The sequence below is a fragment of the Suncus etruscus genome, chromosome 5, assembly GCF_024139225.1.
Source record: "Suncus etruscus isolate mSunEtr1 chromosome 5, mSunEtr1.pri.cur, whole genome shotgun sequence".
Lineage (NCBI taxonomy): Eukaryota > Metazoa > Chordata > Mammalia > Eulipotyphla > Soricidae > Suncus > Suncus etruscus.
In genome coordinates this window covers 136,956,554-136,973,475 of record NC_064852.1, presented here as the reverse complement: position 1 = coordinate 136,973,475, position 16,922 = coordinate 136,956,554, and the positions used below count along the sequence as shown (strand labels likewise).

General features: G+C 37.5%; 1 non-coding gene across 1 annotated transcript; it reads right to left on the bottom strand.

Moving 5' to 3' along the window:
• Nucleotides 1-589: 589 nt before the first annotated feature.
• On the bottom strand, nucleotides 590-780 carry LOC126010327 (U2 spliceosomal RNA). The gene has a single exon (XR_007496402.1). It is a non-coding gene; the product is annotated as a U2 spliceosomal RNA (small nuclear RNA).
• Between the last annotated feature and the right edge of the window lie 16,142 nt (nucleotides 781-16,922).

The window sequence follows — 16,922 nt, the reverse complement described above, 5'->3', positions numbered from 1 at the left end:
TCAGATACTGTTACAAATTTTGATGACATGTTATGAATTTTGAATGCTTCACCCCAACAAACCATGCAGGAAGATACTCTTAAGGGTAGTGTCCTACCTATACAGCAGCAGTAGCCAAACAGCTGTTCTCTAAGGGATTTCTCTAAGGAAAAAATGTTTCCTGACCAAAAATAAATCACTTATACTCAGGGTCATTAGGAAAGAGAATGGGCAATATGAAAAAGTCAGTTCCAATTTAGTTGTAGTCCCTTTTCTAATTAGAGCTACTAGAAGGATCTTGTGGGCATATCTTGACTTAGGGAAGGCATTAAGAATTATAGACCTCATGTGAGCAGAAATCATGGTTGGAGATAAATTGTGAAGAGAATTTTCTAGAATTCTGACATCCAATTTGAACAAGTGGCTCACGCAATTTCAGAGGTTATGGTGGACTATAAATTAAGAATACTGTTTTGGCAATCAATTAATCTAACTGCTTTGCTCTGTTAGTGATAAAAAATAAGCATGTTAAAGTCGATGACATCTGAATTGCTGTCAAATATTAGAACTATGATTCTAGTAAAGTAACAAAAACATTTCTTTTTTTTTTTTTTTGTGCACCATTTCTGGAGGTACTGCAATACCAGGTCGATGCATGGAATGAACAGAGCAAGCTCATATTGCAGTTCCTAGTGCCAAAAATCTATTTAATATATTGTCGTCAGGTAGACGACGTATCAGATATTAAACTGATAAGAACAGATACTACACTTGATCTTAGCCAAAAGGCTGAGAAGCGATACAAAAACATTTCTTAATGCTTACTACATTTCAGATCTGATTCTAAGTGCTTTTTTATTTAATTTTCACAATGACCCTATAAATTAAGTTTTATTATTATCTCCCCCAAAATAACATATAGGTGAGTAAATTAAGGCTTAGAAAGATTTAAAGAGACATGTCATATGTGGCAGGAATGTAACCTAATGTAGTTTTATCTCTATATTATATATAGTTTATATCTCAGCAAAGCTGAAACTTCCCCAATTCTAGAGGTTTAAAATTAAAAAGATGTTTTGCCCTTATCCAGTAGATGTGCATTGTAAGTCAATCAAGTGGCTCTATTCTTCATGGTCACTCAGGCCTCAGCTAATAGAGCAAACCCCATTTCTAATGTTATCAAACACTTCATATGAATGAGGATGAAACTAATTTATTTTATTTATTATTTACATATTTTTTCTTATTTTTAATTTATGAGTAAATAAATTATTTTTAATTTATTTTATTTTGATGGAAGGCCACACCCAGCTATGTGCAGGGGTTACTCCTGGCACTGTGCTCAGGAATTACTCCTGGCACTGATTGGGAGATTATATGTGATGTTGGGGATCGAACTCAGGTCAGTCAGGTGTAAGGTAAGCATCTTACCCTCTGTAAGGGATAAATTTCTTCTGACCACAGAGGACACTTAACAGTGTCAAAACAGCAAGTAACATTTTATGGTCAAGGCCATCTTGCCAGCAAAGAAACAGCTCAACTCCACCACTAATCTTGAAAAGAACATGACTCCGCAGAATCTTCTCTAGCAGACTGGTTCAAGCTGAAAACTCTGGGATCTTGTAGAATGGTGGCAGAAAGATTCCAAATTTCTGCCTGATAGCTCCACAGTCCAATACTCACACCTACACTCTTCATAGAATCAGCCCAGCTTCACAACTGAACCTCAACAGGATGCCAGGCCACTAAATTAGTCCAGCTTAATTTATTCCTGACAACCTAGTAAGATTATAGCCAATATGGTTGGGAAATCGCATAAAATACCACTAACCTTGTGGAATTAAAGTAGTAACACATAAATTCAACTAGCACCAACAAGCTCAGTCAATGACTTTAGTAACACCATATGAAATATTACAATTATCACATATTGACTTTTATTGATTGAAGTTGTGATCATTCCATTGGTTTTGTGTTATAACAACAATCTGAAGTAAGCTTATTTGTGACTACAAGGGGAGCAGTGAAACTGGTAAAATTGATGGAGTGAAAGATACTGGTAGGATTGGTGTTGGAATATTTAATGCCTGAAACAACTATATTTTAACAACTTGATAAACCACAATGTTATAATGAAAATTTTAATAAAATGATATGATATAGAAGAAGCATACCTTTCTTCTGCTCAGATCTTACTGGGCAGAGAAATCAAATGGAAGGGAAATTGCAATTTTACAATATGCTTTAATGAAATCCATAATCTACTTGGGTAGCACTAAATGTCTACTTCATTCCCAAAGTTCATATATTAAACAAAAGAGAATATGTACCTTTAACTTAAGAAATTAAATGTTAAATGTAGAGGTATGTTTAGATATGTTTTTTCATAGTCATGATATAATCATAGAGCAGGTAATAATACATGCCAAGTATCATTCCTCATTATATGGTTCTGTGTACCTCAGCTTTACATCATGACCTAATTGAAACTTTGGAATTGCACAACATTCCAAATACTTGCCTATGAACTGTCTTTTTTTAATATAATTTTTATTTTGATTATAGTGGCTTACATATTGTTGACAATAATATTTTAGGTACATATTTACATAAAATCAGGGGGGATTCCCATCACCAAATTGTCCTCCCTACACCTCTGTTTTTGTCCTACCTCCTATATCCTCTTCCCTCACCCCCAGGGCTGCTAGAATATGTGGTCCCCTTTGTATCTAGCCTACTACTTAGTAGTCTTGCACCTGTTTGGTCTTAGTGCCTCCCTTATTTCCCCCTCTAGTTGGGAGGCAGGACTAGCTAGTTCAAGTTGCGTGGTTTTGTTTGAAAAAGAGAAAAGTAATAAACTGGGGTAAAAGTCTAATACGCCAAAAATGGGCGGAATCCTTCTAGAGGCTCTCATCATTGATTTGAGTGACAAAGGAGAAAAAGAAGGTGAAATACTCCACCAGTACAAAAAGAAGTGTCAAATATCCAGTGAGGACTCCAACAATAATGATAAGCACCACAAAAAAAAAACAAAAACAAAAACAAACAAACAAACAAAAAAAACGCCATGGTCTTGAAATAAGAAACATGGCATAGCACATAAAGAAAGAAAAGAAGAGAAAAAAAATAAGTATAACTGGGGACAACAACTTCAATGTCTTTTAGTGCAATCAACTATATATTGAATTTAAATACAGAAGCATTTTCAGAGATAAGCAAATCTGAATCCTACTTCCTTTGGATTCTTTCCTTTATGTTCTTAAGAAAAGTTTTTAGACAAGCAAAATATTTCCACAAGTCATTACAAAGGGTGCTGTCAATTTCTTCTTTTATGTTGAAAAGCATTCTATTTGGTAAACTTAAAGTAATCAAAATTACTTTCTTGAGTTTTAGGTCTCCAAATACTTTCATTTATATGAAGCTTTATAATTTAAAAAACACAGGCACTTTTCATATTAGTGATCTAATTTTATCAGCCTTTAATACAATAATTTTTTTCATGATAATTCTCCAGATAAAGAGATGGAAGTCCACTTTGGTTAAAAAGATAGCCAAAGACCACAGAGTGAAAAAAGAATGTTGGATATAATTTATCCTTCTCTTTTGATCACAGAGTCTATATCCCTTCCTGTCACACCTCCCAATCTTTGTGACAATTATCTTTAACTGTGGTAAAGTCAGCTATGATCCATTATGCAAGAATATCTGAGACAAAGGATTACTTGTTCCAAAATGACTCTGTCCTATGAAGGCCTACAGTAAAAGGGACACAGAGTTTCAAGGGAGGAGATTTTGATACGAACATCCATTTAAAAAATAACTTTCCAACTATAATCCTGGGAAGTTAACATCCACTAGAATTTCTCAGGAAAGACTTTATTCCTAGGAATTACATATAAAAACAAACAAGCATCCCCAAATGAGTCTGAGATAGAAATTAATGTTAATCAAGTACCCACTATAAAAACAGCACTTAAAACTGTGTGGATATCAACTAATGTTTATGAAAATTTTATTTTGAGTAAGTGAAAAGTCTAAGACATTTCCATGCATTATTGCATTTTATCCTTGCAGCAATTCATGAAATAAGTAGAGTGATTCTACAAAAAAAGATTCCATACAATAGACTTCCAGCATCATGTATAATCAGCAAGCAGCTGAACTGGTATGTGAACAAGTTGGGAACACTGAGTTCCAAGCAAGCCTGATGCACACACAAAATCAGTAATGTCATTTTACAGATGTGGAAACAATAATACAGAAAGGTTAAGTAACTTTTAAAGTGGTACAGCTAGCAGGTGATAAAATGAAAATGAAATCATATTCTAACCATCTCACAGGCCAGTTAAACAAGGTGCAGGAAAGCAGGAAAGGCCAGGGTTTTGTTGAAGAAAGGCCATTCCCTTTAAACTTTGAGCTACCGAGCAAAGATAAAACACCAAAGGATGCAGAACAGCTCCAAAGTGCATTTTTCACTCTGCCTCTCAGTCAGTCCCATTGATGCCTATCTTTGGATCTTTTATGCAAGAAAGAATCCCCAATGGTTCCTGGACAACTTTGAAGAGTTTTTCATTGGAGACCTGTACACTGACCTGAATAAAAAGCTCCAAATGTTGCAACTGATCTAGAAACTGGTTCCATTTTTTAAGAATTGTCCAAGACTTTGACTTTCCAGCAGTTCCTTAAACATCCTTAGATACCTCACTTAAGCAGGACCACCATGGAGCTAATATTTCTGTTCACAAATCAATGTGCAGCCCATGTTTCTAGGATTAAGTGTGCAACTTTTAAAGGAAGTTTTGACTATAGTCAGCACTCTTTCTGCCTTTTATTTTTCATCAGATGAACTAAATAAAAATGGTAAGACATTATTCTGTAGCATATAAGGAATTATCTTTTTTACAGGACTGATAAAATTATTTATAATTTAAAAATATCCATTGTATTACAGTACTACCAGAAATCCCCCTCTTGAAAATAAGAATATGATTTTATCATGCACACAATTGAATAAACAGCAAATGAAATAGATGTTCCATCAGGCTAATGTAACAAAAGAAATAAAACACTACTTCATGTTCATAGAATTGAGCAAGGAGGCATAGTGAACAAACAACTTCTATTCAGCTTCCATCTATAAAGAATGCCTGGAAAAGAGGAAATAAGACCCAAAATTGATTAAGTGTAAAATCACCCCATGTGCTGTATCTCTAACCCCAAGTGAATGAGTCTTTGAAGAAATATTATACACCAGGATGAGAGTGAAACACAGATAGTTTGGAAGTCTTATACCTAGTATGGATAGTAAGCTGTCTGCCAGAACTGCTGTTTTTATTGAGTACAGATACCACATCTGGGTGAGGTATTAAGGACAGATAGCTCAGGCTATCCTGAGCCAGTTCTATCCAGGTTTACAAGAAAGACAATCTCTTTTTGGGGTAAATCCAAATTATAAACAAACATCCCAAGGAACCAGAGATGATCTTTGTTTTAGGTAAAATAAGGTGTAACCTAACAATTAGGAAATAACAAAGAATAAGTTTGTGCTTGCCTCCATTTCTTGGACAACCAAACATCACCCTAAAGAGCAGAACAATCTTCCAATCCAGCAAAGCACAGAAAGTCAACACAGGTGAAAAGACTCCACCCTGAATGGCAGAGCCCACTTCCCATGAGCAACGCACATGTGAACATTGGTGAGTGGACCCCACACCACCCACACCAAACCAAGAGGCACCAGTCATCCAGATGACCACCAAAGAGAAAGCCATTTCCCCCTCCATCCATAATTATTCACTTATTTTAATTAATGAACCCCAGCACAACATGTAGAAAATCCCACACTATAACCGGGGAAATAGCCCAGGCCTCCACCATGCTTAGAAAATGAAGATGACAGAGCTAATGACCTGAAAATACAATCTATTTGGACTCTCTGATAAGGATTTTAGAGAAGAAATATGAAGGATGTTTATAGAACTCAAAGAAAGCATTAAACAAACTGAAAGAACCACAAAACAGAATCAAGAGGATATAAAAGTAAAAATGAGAAAACTCATTTGAGAAGCTAAAATGAGAAACGGAAATAGCAAGACTGAAAAACTTGGTAGACAAATGAAAACTTACTAAAAAGCCTCTCCAGCAGATGAACAACAGCTGAAGACAAAATAAATGTGCTAGAAGATGAGTTGCATAATAACTTCAGACAACAGAGGAGATTGGGAAAGAGCTTTGAAACAAATGATCAGACAATGAAAAAGAATCTCAAATAATGTGAACAGACAAAAAGAGAAGTCTTTAATAAATACAACAAAAACACCATAAAAATAATTGGAATATAAGAGACAAAGGAAGAAAGTCCTCATAAAGAATCAACAATCAAGGACATCATTGCAGAGAAACTCCCAGAGCTAAAGAGTACATGCAACCAAATCCAGCATGACTAAAGAGTATCAGCTAAAAAGGATCCAAAGAAAAGCACCCAGACACATCCTTTTCACAATAGCAAACCCCACAGATAGGAATAGAATAATGAAAGCAGCAAAAACAAAAAGGAAAATTACACATTCAAAGGAGAATTATTATATTTAGAGAAAAGTATCTAAACCCTAAGAGCTGTAGGTCATGGTAGGATATAGTGACAAAACTCAATGAAATGAATGCTTACCCAAGAGTATTTCACCCAGCCAGATTACATTCAAGTTTAAAGTAATTATATACAGCTTCATGAATAAACAACTGAGAAACTTTACAGACTCAAAACCAGCCTTAAGGGGCCAGATAGATAGCATGGAGGTAGGGTGTTTGCCTTGCATGCTAAAGGACAGTAGTTTGAATACCAGCATTCCATATGGTCGCCTGAGCCTGCCAGGAGTGATTTCTGAGCATAGAGCCAGGAGTAACCAGTGAGCGCTGTTGGGTGTGATCCCTGCCAAATAAAACCAAACAAAAAACCAGCCTTAAAAGATGAGCTGAAAAATACATTAAGACAAAATAAACCAATAACACAACAAAAACCTACAGAAAGATGACACTAAATCCCATGACAATTATCTCTTTCAAGATCAATAGACTAAATTCACTAGTAAAGAGAAACATAGTGACAAAATGAATCAAAATCAAACTTTCTCCTGCCTACCAGAAGCACATCTGAACAGTCAAAATAAACATAGACTCAAAATTAAAGGATGGAGGACAATGATCTAAACAAACTACTCCTTTAAAAGGTTGGGGTGGTCATACTAATATCATATGAAAAACTTTAGACTTAAAAAGGTTATAAGAAACAGACATGGACATGTATTAGTAATTAAGGGATTGTAAAATAGTAAGAAATCATACTACTAAACATGCATGCACCCATTGAGGGACAGACAAAACAATAGATAAAAAATTTGAAGTAAGATATCAATAGCAACACAAAACTAGTGGGGGATATCAATTACCCCACTATCACTCCTTGAGAGGACAAATAGATTAAAACCTAACAAGACTATAATAGCTCTGAAGGAGAAATGTAAGGTAAAGACTTAGTAGATATATATAGGGCTCTCCATCCCCAGAAAACTGGATATACATTCCAAAGTGCATAGATCATTCTCCAGGAATGACAACATACTGGCCCATAAAACATATCTTCATGGGCTCCCTGTGTGTGACACCAGGCAAGGAAAATCCGCGAAAGTACACCGGCCCAGTGGGGCTCAGCTGTGAAAGACTGTGAGTGTGACCTGTCTATGTCTGTCTACTGTCCTCTTGCGTGAAACTCTTGCGAGTGGGGCAAAAAGAGCCTCCAGAAACCTCGCTCGCCCAGACGCCATTTTCAGGGAGGGACTTCAGAGCATAAAAGCCGGCTATCCTTTGCAAAAGCTGGCTCCCTGTGTGTGACACCAGGCGGGGAAAATCCGCGAAAGTACACCGGCCCAGTGGGGCTCAGCTGTGAAAGACTGTGAGTGTGACCTGTCTATGTCTGTCTACTGTCCTCTTGCGTGAAACTCTTGCGAGTGGGGCAAAAAGAGGCTCAGAGGAGCACGGCCGCTCCGCTTCGCTACGCGGCCGTGCACTCTTTCTAAGGAAAGAACTCCATTGCAACAAGAAGGAAAAATCACACTAAGAACGGCGCTATATCACAGAAGCAAACATTTCTCTCTGGACTGTCTTCTCTGTTACATGCTCGGGCCTAAGATTTGACCCAGTGTGAGGCTTCATCCACGGAGGACTCCCCTCCCTTAGAGGCAAGTCAGCCCATCCAGAAAGGGAGGAGCCAGAGGAGTGTGCTGCCTACATCATATAGACAATGAATACCACTACAACACATAGAAAAACCCACAATACAAATGTGACAATGGGGAAACAGCGCAGGCCAGCATCAGACATAGAGAATGAAGATGACAATTCTGAGGACCAGATAATGACTGAACAACTAATCAACCTCTCAGATAAGGACTTTAGACTAGCAATATGGAAGGTGCTCAACAGACTCCAAGAAACCATGGATCGAGTTGAACAGAACACTAATAAGAACCAAGAAAATATGAAGGCAGAAATGACAAAACTCCAAACTGAAATAACATGTCAACTAACAGGCCTGAAAAACTCAGTAAACGAAGTGAATGACAAAATGGATAAGCTCTGGGACAGGGTATCAGAAGCTGAGAATAGACTTGGTGCTGTGGAAGATGAGATACATAACAATTCCATACAGCAGGAGAGATTGGACAAAAAACTTAAAGCAAATGAGCAGACAATGGAAAAATTAGTCAAAGAATGGGAACAGACGAAAATAGAAGTCTATGATAAGATCAACAGAAACAACTTAAGAATCATTGGAGTCCCAGAGACCCAGGAAGAAAATTTCCAGGAAGAATCAATGGTCAAGAACATCATTAAAGAGAAACTTCCAGAGCTAAAGAATATATGTGATCAAATCCTGCATGCCCGAAGAGTACCAACCAAAAGAGACCCCAGAAAAACCACCCCAAGACACATCCTAGTCACAATGACAAATCCCACAGATAGAGACAGAATTCTGAAAACAGCAAGATCAAAAGGGGAAATCATGTTCAAGCAAGCTTCCCTGAGATTTACAGCAGACCTGTCACCAGAAACGCTCAATGCCAGAAAGCAGTGGTGGGATATTGTGACAAGACTGAATGAAATGAATGCTTCACCCAGAATACTATACCCAGCAAAACTCACTTTCCGGTTTGATGGAAGAATACATGGTTTCACAGACAAAAAACAGCTCAGAAACTTCACAGACACAAAACCAGTCTTAAGAGAAAAACTGAAAGACCTAATCTAAGACAAGACTACCCAAAAGACACACCAAATTTTGAAATAAAGATGGCGTTAAATCCCAGGACAATTCTTTCTCTCAACGTCAATGGACTAAATGCACCAGTTAAGAGACACAGAGTGGCTAAATGGATCAAAAAACTCAATCCAACCTTCTGCTGCCTACAAGAAACGCACCTGAATAGTCAGAACAAACATAGACTCAAAATAAAAGGCTGGAGAAAAGTTATCCAAGCAAACAACACCCATAAAAAAGCTGGAGTGGCCATACTAATATCAGATAATGCAAACTTTATACTCAGGAAGGTTGTAAGGGACAAAGACGGACATTTTATATTAATCAAGGGGTACGTAGAGCAGGAAGAATTCACTCTCCTAAACATATATGCACCGAATGAGGGGCCAGCAAAATATTTAATACAACTGCTGACAAATCTGAAAAATAATAACAACAACACAATAATTGTGGGGGACCTAAACACGGCTTTGTCAACACTGGACAGGTCAACCAGACTGAAACCCAACAAGAATATACTAGACCTGAGGAGAGAAATGGAAGAAAGAGGCCTAGTGGATATATATAGGACACTCCATCCCCAGAAACCTGGATACACATTCTTCTCCAATGTACATGGGACATTCTCCAGGATAGACTACATGCTGGCACATAAAACATACCTCCATAAGATCAAGAGGATAGAAATTTTGCAGACTACCTTCGCTGACCACAAGGCTCTGAAATTATTTGTGAACTCCAAAGGGACTCAGAAGAAACACTTTAACACCTGGAAGTTAAACAGCCTCATGCTCAATAACCAGTGGGTCCGAGATGAAATCAAGGAGGAAATAAAAAGGTTCCTGGAAACAAATGACAATAAAGACACAAACTCTCAGAACTTATGGGACACAGCAAAAGCAGTACTGAGAGGAAAATTTATAGCTTTGCAAGCACACATCAGGAAGGAAGAAGGAGCTTACCTGAGTAGCTTAATGACACAGCTAATAGAACTAGAAAATGCTCAACAAAAGGACCCAAGAACAGGAAGACAGAAGGAAATAACAAAGCTGAGAGCAGAAATCAACGAAGTGGAAACTCAAAAAACAATCCGAAAGATCAACGAAAGCAGAAGTTGGTTCTTTGAAAAAATAAACAAGATTGATAGACCACTGGCAAACCTAACAAAGAAAGAGAGAGAGAGAAACTTGATAACTCGTATCAGGAATGAAAAAGGAGAGATCACTACTGATATGACAGAGATTCAAAGGGTAATCAGAAACTACTTTGAAAAACTCTACGCCACTAAAAATGAGAACCTGGAAGAAATGGATAAATTCTTGGACTCTTATAATCTTCCACGGTTGAAGGAAGAGGATGTAGCATATCTAAACACCCCCATCACCATTGATGAAATTAAAACAGTAATCAAATGTCTGCCGAAAAACAAAAGCCCAGGTCCAGATGGATTCACTAATGAATTCTATCAAACTTTCCAAGAGGAACTACTGCCAATCTTGGCAAGACTCTTTCATGAAATTGAACAAACAGAAACACTTCCAAATAGCTTTTATGAAGCCAACATCACCTTGATACCTAAACCAGACAGAGACGCTACCAAAAAAGAAAATTACAGACCAATATCACTGATGAATGCAGATGCAAAGATCCTCAACAAAATCCTGGCAAATAGGATTCAATGCCTCATTAAGAAGATCATCCACTACGATCAAGTAGGTTTCATCCCAGGAATGCAAGGCTGGTTTAACATCCGTAAATCTATCAACATAATACACAACATCAATAACAAGAAAAATAAAAACCACATGATCATATCAATAGATGCAGAGAAAGCATTTGATAAGGTCCAACACCCATTCTTGATCAAAACTCTCAGCAAGATGGGAATGGAGGGAACCTTTCTCAATATAGTGAAGGCCATCTACCACAAGCCAGTGGCAAATATTATCCTCAATGGAGAAAAACTGAAAGCCTTCCCTCTAAATTCTGGCACAAGACAAGGCTGTCCTCTCTCACCACTCCTATTCAACATAGCACTGGAAGTACTTGCTATAGCGATTAGGCAAGAAAAGGATATCAAGGGAATCCAGATAGGAAAGGAAGAAGTCAAGCTCTCACTGTTTGCAGATGACATGATACTCTACTTAGAAAACCCTAAAGACTCTATCAAAAAGCTTCTAGAAACAATAGACTCATATAGCAAGGTGGCAGGCTACAAAATTAACACACAAAAATCAATGGCCTTTCTATACACCAACAGTAATAAAGAAGAAATGGACATTAAGAAAACAACCCCATTCACAATAGTACCACACAAACTCAAATATCTTGGAATCAACTTGACTAAATATGTGAAGGACCTATACAAAGAAAACTATAAAACTCTGCTCCAAGAAATAAGAGAGGACACACGGAAATAGAAACACATACCCTGCTCATGGATTGGCAGGATTAACATCATCAAAATGTCAATACTCCCCAAGGCATTATACAGATTTAATGCCATCCCTCTAAAGATACCCATGACATTCTTCAAAGAAGTGGATCAGACACTTTTGAAATTCATTTGGAACAATAAACACCCTCGAATAGCTAAAGCAATCATTGGGAAAAAGAATATGGGAGGAATTACTTTTCCCAACTTTAAACTGTACTACAAAGCAACAGTTATCAAAACAGCATGGTATTGGAATAAGGATAGGTCCTCAGATCAGTGGAATAGGCTTGAATACTCAGAAAATGTTCCCCAGAGATACAACCATCTAATTTTTGATAAAGGAGCAGGAAATCCTAAATGGAGCAGGGAAAGCCTCTTCAACAAGTGGTGTTGGCACAATTGGATAGCCACTTGCAAAAAATTAAACTTAGACCCCCAGCTAACATCATGTACAAAGGTAAAATCCAAATGGATTAAAGACCTCGATATCAGCCCCAAAACCATAAGATATATAGAACAGCACATAGGCAAAACACTACAGGACATTACAGGCATCTTCAAGGAGGAAACTGCACTCTCCAAGCAAGTGAAAGCAGAGATTAACAGATGGGAATATATTAAGCTGAGAAGCTTCTGCACCTCAAAGGAAATAGTGCCCAGGATACAAGAGCCACCCACTGAGTGGGAGAAACTATTCACCCAATACCCATCAGATAAGGGGCTAATCTCCAAAATATACAAGGCACTGACAGAACTTTACAAGAAAAAAACATCTAACCCCATCAAAAAATGGGGAGAAGAAATGAACAGACACTTTGACAAAGAAGAAATACGCATGGCCAAAAGACACATGAAAAAATGTTCCACATCACTAATCATCAGGGAGATGCAAATCAAAACAACGATGAGATACCACCTCACACCCCAGAGAATGGCACACATCACAAAGAATGAGAATAAACAGTGTTGGCGGGGATGTGGAGAGAAAGGAACTCTTATCCACTGCTGGTGGGAATGCTGTCTAGTTCAACCTTTATGGAAAGCGATATGGAGATTCCTCCAAAAACTGGAAATCGAGCTCCCATACGATCCAGCTATACCACTCCTAGGAATATACCCTAGGAACACAAAAATACAATACAAAAATCCCTTCCTTACACCTATATTCATTGCAGCTCTATTTACCATAGCAAGACTCTGGAAACAACCAAGATGCCCTTCAACAGATGAATGGCTAAAGAAACTGTGGTACATATACACAATGGAATATTATGCAGCTGTCAGGAGAGATGAAGTCATGAAATTTTCCTATACATGGATGTACATGGAATCTATTATGCTGAGTGAAATAAGTCAGAGAGAGAGAGAAAAACGCAGAATGGTCTCACTCATCTATGGGTTTTAAGAAAAATGAAAGACACCCTTGTAATAATAATTTTCAGACACAAAAGAGAAAAGAGCTGGAAGTTCCAGCTCACCTCAGGAAGCTCACCACAAAGAGTGATGAGTTTAGTTAGAGAAATAACTACATTTTGAACTGTCCTAATATTGAGAATGTATGAGGGAAATGTAGAGCCTGTTTAGGGTACAGGCGGGGGTTGGGTGGGGAGGAGGGTGATTTGGGACTTGGGTGATGGGAATGTTGCACTGGTGATGGGTGGTGTTCCTTTTATGACTGAAACCCAAACACAATCATGTATGTAATCAAGGTGTTTAAATAAAAAAAAAATTAAAAAAAAAAAAAAAAACATATCTTCATAAAAAATAGTATATAAATTATACAAACTACCTTCTCAGATTATAAGTACTTATGTTAGAAGTGAGATACAAACAGACACAGATGAAAAACTTTAACACTTGGAAATTAAACAGCTCACTACTGAACAACCATTGGTCAAAGAGGAAATCAAAGAGGAAATCAAAAGATTCTTAAAACAAATGACAACAAAGTATCAGAATTTGTGGAACACAGCAAAAGTGATACTAAGAGGAAAATTTATAGCTTTGCATGCATTCATCAGGAAGGAAAAAGGTCCTACATAAATAACTAATGGCACAAGTTGGCTGCATCAGCCCAGGAGGCTCAGGGACACTGTGAGTGTGGGAACTAAGGATCAAACAGGAACCATACTTGCCCAGGAAGACAGGAAGAAAGTGCTAGGGAGATGCTATCTTGTTGTCTCAGCCCAGAAGGCTTTGGGATACTGTGAGTGTGGGGTCCAGGGAACAGATAGGAATCTCTCTTGCCCAGAAGACACCATCTCACTGCCTCAGCCCAGGAAGCTCTGGGACACTGTAAATGTGGGGACCAGGGAACAGACAGGAACCACACTTCCAGGTCTGGTACACCCCAGAAAGAAGCTATCAGCTGGGGAAATGGAAAGAAACCCTATCAAGTTTTCAAGTCCACCAAAACGGAGTGCCCAATAGATAAGGATTTAAAAGCAACAATGAATGTCTTAGCAATGAAAATCAAGAAATCACTAGTCCCTGAAATTAAGAAATCTGTAAATGAACAATTCAACCAACTCAAAGAAGTACTTTTACAGAAGACAAAAGAATCCATACAACTAGAACTAAGGGAAATAAAACAAAACATGTTAGCAACCCATAATAGCAGAATCACACAGTTAGAAGAATGCATAGAGGAACTTGAAAAAAAAACTACAAAACAACAATGACATGTCAATAAGAAAGCAGGAGACAAAACATTTGAGGAAAAGTTAGATACCTAATGAACAAAGATAAAAGAAATAACCTATGAATTGTAGGAATACCAGAAGGGGTGCAAAAAGGGAAAGGAGAAGAACAAGTAGTGAGAGAAGTAATAGCAGAGAATTTTCCCACCCTCGGGAAAGAAAAACCAGTTCAAATCCAGGAGGCAAAAAGAGTTCCTAATAAAATAGATCCTAACAGAAAAAAACCAAGTGCATATGGTAATTCAATTGGCAAAAAATAAAGAGAAAGATGAATTAATTAAAGTAATAAGGGAGAGAAACACCCTCAAATACAAAGGAAGGAACATAAGAATCAAACCAGACCTTGCATTTGAAACAATTCAAGCAAGAAGACAGTGGAGTGACATATTTAACTATTAAATGAAATAAATTTCTAGGCAAAACTCTCATTCATATGGGAGGGAGAACTAAAAACATTCTCACACTATTTGCACTAACCAAACCAAATCTAAAGATGAACTACTCAAAGATGTATTATTACATAGTTCAAACCCCGATTGTAACCACAACCACTCTACTCAATACAATAGCTCAAGAACCCACTCTGTCAATAATCACCATAAATGGCAATGGGCTAAATTCCTCAATTAGAAGACACAGAGTAGGGGATTGGATCAGAAAACAAAAACTAGATATCTTTTGCCTGCAAGAAACACACCTAAAAGAACAGGATAGACACAGGCTTAGAATAAAAGGATGAAAATCAATTATTCAAGAAAACAAAAAAAAAAATCTGGGACAGCCATCCATATTTCAGATCAAGTTGCATTCAACCTCAAGAAAGTGCTTAGAGACCAAGAGGACAGGGGAACATTAGACCAGGAAGTACTGATTCTGATCAATATTTATGCGCTGAATGTAGATCCAGCAAAATATGTCTGCTCACAAGCCTAGAGAAAATATAGAAGATGGGGCCGGCGAGGTGGCGCTAGAGGTAAGGTGTCTACCTTGCAAGTGCTAGCCAAGGAAGGACCACGGTTCGATTCCCTGGCATCCCATATGGTCCCCCCAAGCCAGGGGCAATTTCTGAGTGCTTAGCCAGGAGTAACCCTTGAGCACCAAACGGATGTGGCCTGAAAAAACAAAAATAAAAAAGAGAGAAACATATAGAAGAAAAATTAATAGCAGTAGCATATTTTAATACTCCACTATCACATCTAGACAGATCCACCAGGCAGAAAACTAGCAAAGACTTGAGTCCTAAATGAGAAATTAGAGGAAATAGGTTTAATGGACATCTACAGAGCACTCCACCCCAAGAAAGCAGAATACACATTCTTCTCAAGTGCACATGGAACCTTCTGTAGAGTAGACCATGGCTTAGGATATAAATTTAATTTACACAAAGTCACAAATAGAAAGATTATTAGATCTTAGCTCTAATATGATCAGATCATTATGCAACAGAGATCAAGATTGACTGTAAAAAGAAACTGTGGAGAAAATCCAAAACCTGGAGATTAAGCGACATGCTATTCAACAACAGTTGGATCAAAGAAAAAATCAAGAAATAAATAAAAAGATTTCTAAAGATGAATGACAATGAAGAAAAAAATTATCAAAATCTGTGGGATACAGCAAAAGCAGTAATAGGGGGAACTCAGAGCAATACAGGCCTATGTCAGGAAAGAGGAAAATGACAAAATCAACAGTCTACAAGGGCACCTTAAGAATTTGGAAAAACAGCAGCAAAGGAACCCAAACACAATAATAAGAAGAGAAATAATAAAAACCAGAGCAGAAATAAACAACATAGAAACAAAGTAAACAATTAAAAAAAAACTAATTAGAACAAGGAGTTGGTTTTTTGAAAGAATAAACAAGATAGAGAAACCGCTGGCAAGACTCACCGAGAGAGAGAGACAGACAGACAGACAGAGAGAGAGAGAGAACACCCAAATAAATAGGATCACAAATGAAAGGGGAGAGATTACAACATAAACCCAAGAAATTCAAGATATTATGAGTATTATCAACAACTGTACTTGGGCTAGAGAGCCATGAAGAAAACGACAGATTTCTGGAAAAATATCATCTTCTGAGACTCGATAAGGAGGATGTAGAAAGCCTAAACAGTCCAATCACATCTAAGAAAATTGAGACAGTAATTAAGAAATTCCCCAAGAAGAAAAGTCCAGGTCCAGATGGTTTTACAGGTGAATTCTATCAAACATTGCGAGAATTACTACCATTGATCCATAGGCTCTACCAAAACATTGAAAAGACAGGAATCTTTCCTAACTCCTTCTACGAGGTGAATATCACACTCATTTCCCAAAACAGCAAAGACCCCACCAAGAAAGAAAACTACAGACAGCTAACAGAATGGGAAAAAAATTTACACTCAACACATCAGATAAAGGGGTTGATATCTAGGATATACAAAGCACTCAGAAAGATAAGCTCCACAAAACCTAATAAAGCCATAGAAAAATGGGGAGAACAAATTTATAGA